Raw genomic sequence first — 12,381 nt, 5'->3', positions numbered from 1 at the left:
AGGGCAAGTTACATAGTGTACCTTTTAAGAATGTCTTTTTTTTTTTCTTCATTATGATGACATCAGGATCACCCTGACAATTTTTGACCCCCCAAAAGCTCAAAATGAATTTTAGTCCAGAAAGTAAAAATGAACCTCTTCTCTTCTATGATGAGCTTGTAATTTATATATGAATTGCAAGTTTAATGCATTTAAAAATTAATTTGTAGATTCAGACAAATAGAGCGTCATTGACCCTATTATGATTAATATTAACTTTAATAAAAGTCAGTAATATTAAACTTTTTCAGTTTTCCGTTTTTGGTCCAAAAGAAAACATTATTGTTGAATCTTTTGTGTGTTCAGGCAGCCCTGAAAAAAGATATGGCTTCTTTTCAAGTAAACATGTTTTAGAGCCTAGAGTAGTTTCATTGGCTTCTCTCCAGATGCTGTTTCATGGTCAGAGCTGTGAGCTAATTACACCTTTGTTGCTAATGTTCCTGCCAATAAACACTGTAACTGAGGTCAATAGTTTAGCTGGGCCTTTTTTTCTCCATTTATTTGGTCTGTTAATGATGGGATATCAGATTCCGATCTCTTTTTCCTGTGGTGGCCCCTCTTCGCTCCCCTGCTCTCTGCCATAGCCTGGAGGAGTGTGGAGCTGAGGCGAGCATCTGGGTGAAGCCTGCTGAATGGGGCCCTTTCTTGCCGAAGCCTGCGGTCCAGCGAACGCACAGCATCGCGCACGCTGGCCTAGCGAGAACGGCTCCTATCATAACAGCACCTCGAGGCTCGCTTTTAACATCTCCTCCTCCTTTCCTCCCTAAACTCACACCCTTTCCTTTTCTGTCATCTCCTCCTGTTCCGTTCTCACCTTTCACCCTTCTCGCTCTCTCCCCCGGTTCAGCGGTTAAAAAACCTTTGGGTTGGATTGTGTAAATGAAACGGCGATGATCTCTGGCTCGGATCAGGCAGAAAGATTTATTGAAAAACGGGGAGGCATGGTGGTCCAGGGGTCCACCGAAGGGGTCAGATAGATGAAAATGACTTGTAACAAGATCATAAAATGCGGACAAAGCTTTGGTTTGCAAAGAAAAAGGCCTTGACTCATTTAGCCGGGGTGGGGGCCACGTTGCTTGGGACACATATTCCACATGCAATGAGCAGCTGAACTATTGTCTCAGGTTCAAATGATCTGGCAAATGAACAGACTCACAAAGCTCCGCCCCCTCAATGAAGAGCTAGTGCATCCCAAGGTCACATCTTAGGGACAGAAATGAAGTGATTCGGAGAAGAAAGACATTCCCTGCATTCGAATATAAGTAGTATGCCTGAATTCAGAGTATTCATAAAATAATAGATGGAAAGTACTATTAACGGCGAGATTCTGAAGTGCGCATCCAGTGGGCATTTGGTTATTGGTTATTAAAAGGCTTGGGGGGATTTGAGTCTCAAGGATGTATCTCAAGCTGTCTAGTATGGCAGCTCGAGCACCTTAGAGCCTAAGCCTCTCGGCAAATCCAAAGATTGTCAATAAATTTCATTCACAAAGTGGTCCTGACTGAACTTATGATTTCTACGGGTTCTATCCACCTTATTTTGCAACATTGAAGTAAGCTATTTTCTGTGAACGTGTGATACTTCCAATACATAAGCCACTATTTGCGCCACAAACCGGTGTGTTTATAATAACAACAATGCATTAAAAAAATTCCAATGTCAAGCAGCATAATGAGTTGTTTTGTACAGCTAAAAATAACTAGAAACGAATGACACCAGAAGCCTCGCACATTCAAGTTACAAATGGCTGCGCCTGCTAAAAATAAGGTACTTGTAACACTCTGCTTTTGTGTATCTCATTCATGCCAGTATTAGAGACCATCTTTTGAAATGCATGTGAAATGAAGGCTCCTTCTCCATTTGTGACTTCCTGTGTACAGATTCAACCTGCGAGAGGAGACTTTGCACAACCTTCTGAGCTGAAATCCTGTTAACCCATGACCCATCACTTGACCCAGTGGAGTGTTGGAGGGGACTACAATCAAATGTGAAACAATGAAACTCTAAGAGTCACAGTCTCATGCTTAAGTGAGTAAGAGAAAAGTAAATCTCTTTTGTTGCTGTTTTACATCGGGCAGTTTAAGTTGTGTTGGAAACGTGATTTGTAAGTGAAGACTGAGTCTCTCAGCCATTTCCACTAGTATTATATCAGAATCGCTGTGACAGCGAACCTGATGTCTAGTTCAGTGATGCTCGTAGGTGAAGGTCTGTGTGTTCAAGGACACTGAAGCTCATCACTGCCACCTTACCTGTCAGTTTTAATGGCTTCCTACATGCTCCCTCACCTTCTCTTTCCCTGCTACCTCTTACCTCTACCACTGTATGTTGACATAATTAAAATAGACAAACCAACCACTAAAATAAGCTAAAATAGCTAAAAATTAAGATGCACACCGCCATCATATTTCTTATTTTTTAATTTGCCCCCTTAAAGGAGAAGTTCACTTTTAAAATGAAAATTCTGTCATCATATACTCACCCTCATGTTGTTTCAAAGCTGTATGAATTTCTTTCTTCTGCTGAACAGAAAGGAAGATATTTAGAGGAATATCAGTAACCAGACAGTTTTTGGGTCCCAATGACTACCATAGTATATTTTTTTCCTACTATGGTAGTCATTGGGACCCAAAAACTGTCTGGTTACTGACATTTTTCTAAATATCTTCCTTTCTGTTCATCAGAAGAAAGAAATTCATACAGCTTTGAAACAACATGAGGGTGAGTATATGATGACAGAATTTTCATTTTAAAAGTGAACTTCTCCTTTAACAGCTGTCATTTTTATGAATTTATGAGGACATTTTTTTTAAAAAAATCAGTGGAAATGAATAAAATCTTAAAACGTTATATAAATGTTTAAAATGCTCTAATATATTTTATTGGGTAGAAATGGCTGATAAATTGCTATAGAGTAAAACCCAGAAACGATCAACTTTAAGTAATTTCAATATATTGATCATAAAAAGTGTAAATGCTGTAGAACATTCAGTTATTGAAAGTTCTGGAATTTTCTGGAGTTTAATTGTTAAAATAAATAAATATAAATATTGTTCCACTCCTAGTTTATGAAAATAAAAAAGTTTGAATATTTTGGGTGCCTTCAAATTGGGTCCAGAAATCAAAAAGATTGAGAACTGCTGGTTACATTTGGCTTAAACCAGCATAGGCTACTGTATATACGCATTAACCGGACAGAATTGTATGCGTTTTGTCATATATATTTGGACAGTGGCTTGATTATAATTGTGCATGTAAACATACTTTATGTGTGCTGCAGTGCAGAACCTGGATTTTAGTATTTATTAGCATTTATGTTTAGAGTTTCTAATGTGTAGTAAATTATCTTTTGACAGGTGGCAAAGGCAACAATATTATATAGCTTCAGTTACAATAAACTGCTATACAGCTCATTCAGCGACTATTCAAAACATACCATATTACCTCTACAGTTTGTGGTGGACATTTCAGGAAAAACCTGTTTTGGTCAATGCCACATGAGTAAGAGAAAAGGTGTGGCGATTTCTGTAGAACTTTGTGGTCCACTGATAAAGCTTATCTAGGGACCAGAATGACAGGCTTTCACACTTCTACTTTAACCCTCCTCTTAGCATGTTAGCATTGTAGCTCTGAGGTAATGTTAACTAGCTGTGCTTAGCATATGGTTTACGTGTTGTATATTCTATATGAGAGAGTACATACATTCTCTACACAAATGCTCCTAAAAACCTGTAGGTTTTCAATTCAGAAGTCACTTAGTTTATAAAGTTGAACAAAAAGTTTAATTATAACCCATCTTCCTGGAAATATATTTCTTTGTTGACATGCTGAATAAAACTGATACCAATTACCACCTCCATCAAAGTGGCTGTCTGCAATACATGTTCCTAATAGTGATTAGATTTTCAAGGCCGTGGATGGCAGATTAGATTTATTTCCCCCACATAGTTAATCCACTCATCTCAGTGTCTCATGCATTGAAGAGCACTCATAATTGCAGCACGGCAAAAGTACCCGGCTTACGTGCCCGTGAAGAAAAGGCCGATCTGCTGGAACAATGACAATATGGCTGGAGAATTAAACGCGTCACTGACCCAAGCTTTTTCCCTGTGCTCCTCGTCCCATTGTGCTAGGCTGATTGATTTTGACTGGGGTCACGTAAGCCCGTGCTGGAAGGCATGGTGCGCTGCGCACAGGGCTAAACGTTTACATGCATTCATTTAAACACACATGCACGGGCACATGCGCACAGACACAAGCGCATGCCAGGGCTCACGGGGTCAGCAGCCTGCGAAGGGGTTTACTGTACAAAATTTGTATGTGTCAGTTTGGATTTGAGGGTTATTTGTGACGTCAGTAATCTGGTCAGTGAGATAAAAAATATATATAAATACATACAGGTGAAACTCGAAAAATTTGAATATCGTACAAAAGTTCATTTATTTCAGTAATTCAACTTAAAAGGTGAAACTAATATTATATAGAAAATGAGATATTTCAAGCCTTTATTTGTTATAATTTTGATGATTATGGCTTACAGCTTATGAACATTTTCAAAATTTCTGAGATTTTGAATTTGGGGTTTTCATAAACTGTAAGATTATTACAAATAAAGGCTTGAAATATCTCACTTTGCATGTAATTTTCTATATAATATATTAGTTTCACCTTTTAAGTGGAATTACTGAAATGAACTTTTGCACGATATCCTGATTTTTCGAGTTTCACCTGTGTATGTATGTATATATATAATATATATATATTATATTGTATTGTTGTTCTTTGGAACTTACTGAGCAGCACAACTGTTTTTAACATTGATATGTTTTTTGAGCACTAAAGCAGCATATTATAATGATTTCTGAAGGATTATGTGACACTGAATACTAGAGTAATGATGCTGATTCAGCTTTACAATCACAGGAAAACAAATACATTTAAAACATATTAAAATAGAAAATGGTTATTTTAAATTGTAATAATATTTTTCTTTCTTTTTCTTTTCTTTTGTACCATATTGTACCTAATGAATTATATTTAGTTCATCCGCCTAAAAACACCCCACAGAATGTTTACTAGTACATTACAAAAGCCAACAAACAGCCAGGGTCCTTAACAAATATTAGAGATGCATGTGGGCTGGCAATGGCCCCCACTCATTGATCTATTGATCTGAAATCAATAGAGGTGAAGTTTTCCAATAATTCATCATGAATTGTACACTTTCCTCCCTGCAAGTCAAGTGAGAAAGACTACAAGAGATGACAAAATCTGTACTACTGAACAGCATTTTTTTAAAAATAATATCCTGTTTTTTAATTACTAGTTTATAGTATTGATGTGCCTCCATAAGTCATGAGGTAGTGATCTTCTGAGAATGTCTGTGACATGTCTTAAAGGATGTGTGTGTGACCTGTCTTTGTTCCGTCCATTAGTCTTTGTCTCTTTCGAGGTCCGCAGCATGTGATCAGAACACATGATCTTGGATGCTGTAGTGGGCAGTTAAACTTAACAGTCACTGCTGAATGTGTAATTCTTGTTAGCACAGTAGTAATTAACACCACAGGTCCACATTGTTTACAGTTTCAGGGAAATCATCCCACAAATAATTGTCACTGCATATTAAACCGTGATAGGTGAAAGAAAATACACACTTAGCTTTAAATTACATTCATGTTTTTGATCAGCTATTTTCACTTTTCACTCAGCCATTCAAAAATGTGGGGTTGGTAAGATTTTTTAAAAATGGTTTTGTTTTTTTCCTAAAGATGCAGTGATAGTGATAGATTAACATTTAAAATAACAGTTGTCTATTTAAATATATTTTAAAATGTAATTTTTCCTGTGATGTCAAAGCTGAATTTTCAGCATCATAACTCCAATCTTCAGTGTCACATGATCTTTCAGAAATCAGTGCAATATGCTGATTTGCTGTGCAAGAAATATTTATTATTATTGTGCTGCATGCTTAACATTTTTGCGGAAATTGAGATGCAGGATTTGTGTACAGGATTCTTTGAAAGTTCAAAAGAACAGAATTAATGTAAAATAGAAATGTTTTGAAACATTGTAAAAGTCTTTACTGTCACTTTTGATCAGTTTAATGCATCCTTGATTAATTTATTGAAACAAAAATACAACAAAAAAATTCTGACCCCAAACCTTTGAATTGTAGTTTAATAAAAACTCCAAAAATTTGAGAAGGTTTTTTTGTTTGTTTTGTTTGCTATGTGATGATGCCACTAGTGTATGGTATCTTTAATTTATTTAGTTAAATATAGCTAGTGAAAATGGAGAAAAAGTGTTGTAGCGTGGTCTTTAAGAAGCAAGAATATCTGATTACTGCTTATTCAGGTGATTGATATTGTAGTGAAGTGTGTAATAGCTTTTATCAGTACATAGATGTCTTCATCAGGGTCTGCGATGAAGCCTTTTGATTTGTGTGCGCATTAAGTCTGTGAAAGTGCGCCGCTGCACGTTCTCGTGTGTGCTTGTGCATTTGAGTGACAGGACCGTGGGAGCTGTATTGAGTAGTTTAGCTAACTTTGGCACTTCTGACTTTGGAGCCCCTATTCAACACCCCCCTTACACTCACACACGGCTCCACGCGGACTCAAGGCAACACGCTTTGACTCACACGCTCATGCATAGGCGCACACTCTCACGCACGCAGAACCTTGGAATTCCAGTAGGGCCAGGAGGCAGAGAGGAGGCTGATGGGGGACAATGGGCAGGACATCTGTCATGCGTGGCTGCACTCCGTCCACTCACAATGGAGAGAGGGAACCGGCGAGTGGTGCCTTTCTTTCCTCTCTCTCCTTTCCGGGGAGACTTCTGCATATCACAATGGTCCTTTTGTCCCCTCGTTGCTTTTTTTTTCCAGCATTTAACCATTTAAATCTGCTCCTTTTCTGCCAGCCTTTCTTTTTTTATTCCTGAAAAAGAAAGCAAAATCTGAGAAGCTCCCTTAAGCTCCACTACTCCATACATGCAGGGATATGCATTTGTGTCTCTGAACTTTTTGAGAAAGAGAAGAAATCATGGCAGCATCATAGAATTACTTGGGTCAATTAAATTAAATTTTTAACGCAATTATAATTAAATGTATATTATTAGAATAAATATTTAAATGACATTTAGAAAATTGATTCTGCTTTTCAAATTATTCATTAATTTTTTAAAATTTTTTGATTCTGCTTTTAGATTCTCCTACCATTTTTTTTTTTTGAAATCCTTTATCCTTTCACATCCAGAGTATTCTCTCCTTTTCTCTCTCTCTCTCGCTCGCTCACTCACTGTCACTTTCTGTCTTCCACCCTATTTCTCTCCATGGGAAGTCTCATTATAGACAAGCTTTCACACACTCAACTGTAGTCGTTTCTCCTTGGTTGATAACTTTCAGCTTATTGACCACCACATGCATATGAGCGACAGTCTTGCAGATAGCCAGAACTGTCCCGAGCACCATTGATTGGCCAATCCAGCAGCGTTTGTAGTGAGAGGCCTCTAATTACCACCGGCCCTTCTCAGCTGTAGCTTTTAGCCTGTTTTCAACACACTGCCGCTCATGTAAATTGCAAATTGATTTCTCAGGCGGCCTCCCTTTCTTAAGGACTTAAGGGGTTCAAGACTGTCCACCATTGATTTAAGTCCGACTGCGATGTTTTTATTGCTGTCAGCCGTAAGGCTTTTCAAGGGGAAAACTTCAAGAAAGGCTTTTGGGTTTCGCATTCAAGGACTTTGGAAAAGTCCCAGAAAACTTTTGTTCCTTACATCCAATTTGTCTGAAATGTTATCTAAAGCCAAACAAATTGCGAGGTGAGCCACACAGGTGTGTCAGCTAATGAATTAATAGCCTACTTCTTTAAGATTTCAGAAGTTTGGAGTTAACTGAGGTAGATTGATTTACTACTTCAGCATGGACGTTGAGGCTCCCATGCTTGGATAGGCACTATAATACACTGACTGGCAACCCTTACTGCTGTGTACTGGCAGTTAATTGTTCCCAGCTGTTGTGGCTCAGGGAACAAAGACACTTTTGAAAAGGTGATCTGTTGATTGGGGCACCAGCCTGACTTCCTTTAATGGGATGTGGATCACAGGAAAGGTGGCATCTGTGTACAGCGTTGCTGGTTCATGTGGCCCAGGGCTAACACTCACACTGTAACAACAGTGGCCCATCTGTGTGTGTTTGTTTAAATCAGAGCGCATGTTTTTCATGTTTTAAAAGGCGAAAAACAAAGCAAGCAAAGAAGAGAAATGGAGTGATTCTGACGAGCACTTTTACTTCTGGTGTGAAGGAAGGTGTGGTTGGTGGTGTTTTTTAGAAGTCAGACATTGAAGAGCTTTGTGAATCATGTGATTAGAGTTGGGGTTGGGTTTTGCAACCTAAACAATATGGATGCACCGATTGGATTTTTTTTGGCCAGTTCCAATATTGATATTTGTCACTTCCTCTATTATTTGTACTTTTGTTCTTAAAATAGATTAGCGTTTTGATGGTTTTAAATGAGCAAAGTGCATTAAGGTATACAAGCTTATTGCTGCGTAATCAAATGATTTCTATTGAACATTAATTGGATCCATTTAACATTCAACAGGCCAACATAAATGCATAAATACAACAGAACAAAGATGAATATGAAATAAACAGTGCTTTTCAGGTACATCTAGTAGTATTCAGTTAGAAAAATAATACTTATTAAAGTTACAAAAGTAGTTTAGTCCATAGTGAGCGATTTATTTATTTTTTTCTTCTTTTTAAAACAGACACCAGCGCAGCAGAAATATTACGCTGATGTCACATTAAGAGCTGCATGGATCCAATATACTGGTACACAAGTGTTTTATTTCTCAGCTGTTTACATTCATTTAAGACATAACTGACAATGTTTACAAGGATACTTGCCAAGACGTGCATTTTGAAATAATTTTGTATGAATTAGAAGTGAAAGAGAACTCAATTCAGTATTTGCGCGCCATCTAAAACGCAGCTTTCCGGGCACATGCTTTGAATGTGTGCACACACAAATCTTCTCACACCGTGTCCGTGCGTAGAATTGAGTTCTCTTTCGCGTCTTGCGCTTGAAAATTTAAATTGGCAAGGCTTAATGCGTGCAAAGGATTTTGTAAAGATGCAACACTGGCCTGATCGGGACAGTGACAGTTTTGTTAATTGTCCTGACTCCTGAGCGTCGTTCACACTGGCACCAGGCAGCCCGTATTGTTGATAAAATTAATTATTTTATCTGTTATACATGCTATAGTTGATAGGCCAATGGTTTTAAATTGATCAAAAGTCGGCCAATAAATATTGGCGTCCGACACAACAGTGTATCTTTTCTTAACATGCAAAACTGAAATTCAGCATTGAATTGCCTGAAAGTTTAAAATGAGATTTGATAAGTCAGTAAGACATGCAGATAGATGGTTTGGGTGTTGCTAGGATGTTCTCTGCAGATGCATAAAGAGTACCTGAAAACCATAAAAAGTAGAGATACCTTACAGCTATTACTTCATTACATGTTACAAGTCACCAATTTCAATGCCACTTGACTAAAAGTTTCAGAGTATCTGATCTTAACAGTAGGCCTGATTAAGTATTTTACTCGTACTCGTTTTACTCATGAATCTTTCTCTTTTAAGTGACACAAGCATGAGTATAGAAGACAAAAAGATAAAGAAACATAAGAAAGAGAACCTGAGTGAGCACAGGCAGACCCACAGAAGCACATGTAGAAAACATTCTTCTCACTTTTCTCTTCACACCAGGATAAATATTTAACAGGGCCTGTCAGCAAGACTTCACTCTGTCTTATCTCTCTCTGGGATGGAGGGAAGGAGTGAGTGGAGAAATGTTAGCTTTGTAGGAGAGAGGGATTGTCAGAGAGGAAGGAAAAGGGGCAGAGAGAAAAACAAAGAAAATGAGATACAGAAAGAGAGAGAGAGTGACAGAAAGATTTCACATTCTAGACTTGTATGGTTCATACTTCCCTTTGGGTCCGTGTTCACTATCAGACAGCCCGTCTGCTGCATGTCCTGACACGGCTGTGGCCTCCATTAGCTGTGAAGGTGAAGCAAAGAACAGACATAAGCTGAAATGTTTTTACCATACGTTCGTGTTCTTATAACTGTGCAAAAATGTTGCACAGATTATCAAAAACAAGAAATTAAACGTGTTTGTTTGTAACTGTTATTGGTGGCGCAAATTGCAATTGCTATTGTTTATATACTTAGGGTTAGATATTTAGAGGCAACAATAGATATTTTCAGATGTATTTTTAAATTTATTTCACCCAACTGTAATCACCCGAACACTTTTGCAATATCCGACCACCTAGCATCATGGCAGTGAGTTTTGAATGGGCATGTGGTTTAGTTTTACACAACGATGCATATCAGTATCATTATCTTTGCACAGCTTATTTGGATTAACTATGTGCCAAGTATACTTAATCCCCAGATCAGTTTTACATTTTGAATTCATGATCGACATGAGTGTTACAGCTGATGGATGTCAGATAAGAAACATCCACATTGACTACAGAACCCCACTTACATAACAGTGAATATCAGTGTACCTCTACATTTAGACAAGCACATGTCCTCATTCCAGACACAGTGCATTGTGTCGCTCCAGTTTAGACAGAGGAGGGATTTGAATGAAGTGGACTACTGCTGAAACTGAAACCGAAACCAGAGAAAGTAAGACAACACGAGCAGTCGGTCCGGGCTTGGGTGTCCGTATCCAGTATAGCTTATGGGTTTAAATAGGAACTGGAGCACTGGAATGGGAGCCAATGAAACAGTAGATCAGCAGGTGACTTTCCTCAGTATTAAAACACAGCCTGCAGGTTTAGCAAGTCCATATTTCAGATTTTCTACATGATATCACAGTACTGCTTGACACAGTAAACTTATAATAAAGTCCACTCTCTGTAAACAAATGCTAAATGTGAGGAGAGCGCTACAGATTTATATTGCTGGCTCGATAGGAGGAATTGCAGTAAATGGATAACCTTGATATTAGAGGCATTGAGATGTGGTTAACAGTTGAAGCTGCCACAGCTGTGCTCGCCCAAAAGCAATTACGCTTTATAACATCTGCACAGCCACAGCTTCATAATAAAAAGTACCCACAACACCTGCGATGACCCCCCTTGTCCCTCCCTCTTTCACAGGCCCAACGGTATGGATGCCATTCAGGGTCAGTCTATCCATGCTCTGGATTCAGAGTTATGTTAGGAAATCTCATAAACACAACAGTCCTTTCTGACCACTGGTAATCAGATGAAGAGTCAACTTGAGAAACTCAAAAGGTCAGGGAGCTCTCTCATTCTAGTTGCCTGTGAAAATTATTTTATTGTTCCAAAATAATGTGTTTATTTTAATTTATTTGTTTCTCTCCTAATGATGGATGTCAAATGTGGAAATTAGAACGGCAGCCCTTATTACCATTTGACCCAACTTGGTCGACCTATTGAAATGAGTCGTGCAATGTTATGTATATAAAAAAAATTTTTAAGTTATTGCATTCCTGTTATATATTGGTGGTGACGTAATATTATTCTTGTAAACGGTTTCCTTCTTTTAGGAGTATTGTATGGTATTTGCTTATCAAATCAGTATATTCATTCTTTGTTTGACATAATGTGTGGCTGTCAGACACCTTTGACCTTGTAGATGTAGATGTTTGTGACTGGACTTTATGCTGGCGGTTTAAGTTCTTAACAGCTTTATACTGACACAAAACTTCTATTTGTTTTTCAGTCGCACATTTTTTCCTCTTAAAAATACAAGGTTTTCAAAACAAGACAAAAAACAGTATAATGACGAATCTGTCAGAATAAAGGCCTTGAGTTTTGACAAACAGCAGGCATGAAGGGAACAAAAGTGACCAAATTTTCCATTGTGGTGTTTGCCTGGCTAAAGGCTGTGTTGATTGTTTTCATGTGTTCAACGTTAGCCCTGTTTGTGCGTGTTTGAAATGAATGGTTGGCAATGAAGCTCAGTAATAAATACAAATTTTTTTCACTCTCTTGAAAAACGCCATTCTCAAATGGCCTTGTGTCAGTAGAATCAACTCATAGGCTTTCACTATGACAATTGTCACAGCCCTTTCTTCTTACAAGGCTCCAAATCCTCTGTTGTATTTGCAATTTCATCTGACAGTGCTCCAAACAGACCAGATCCCTTTTAAATAGGAACAATAATATGGAAAATGACTTCTATGTTGACTCACTCCCCTGCCATTCTCTCCCTGCATGTTTTCTTCAATGTGGGGCCATTAAGCTATCAAGGACTAGGCTTGAGGGAAATGAAACACTGTCCAGAGCCGAAGGATTC

General features: G+C 38.1%; 1 protein-coding gene across 1 annotated transcript in view; it reads left to right on the top strand.

Moving 5' to 3' along the window:
* The window catches only part of fignl2 (fidgetin like 2), a 54,223-nt gene that overhangs the window by 5,956 nt on the left and 35,886 nt on the right, over window positions 1-12,381 (top strand). The window contains exon 2 of the mRNA XM_079848405.1: window positions 1,920-2,067. The gene's annotated coding sequence lies outside the window, so the exon portion shown is untranslated. The remainder of the gene's footprint in view (window positions 1-1,919; window positions 2,068-12,381) is intronic.

This window comes from Squalius cephalus (genome assembly GCF_949319135.1).
Source record: "Squalius cephalus genome assembly, chromosome: 18".
In the NCBI taxonomy this organism is placed as follows: domain Eukaryota; kingdom Metazoa; phylum Chordata; class Actinopteri; order Cypriniformes; family Leuciscidae; genus Squalius; species Squalius cephalus.
Note: the sequence above shows the minus strand (reverse complement) of the source record. Positions and strands in the feature narration are given on the sequence as shown.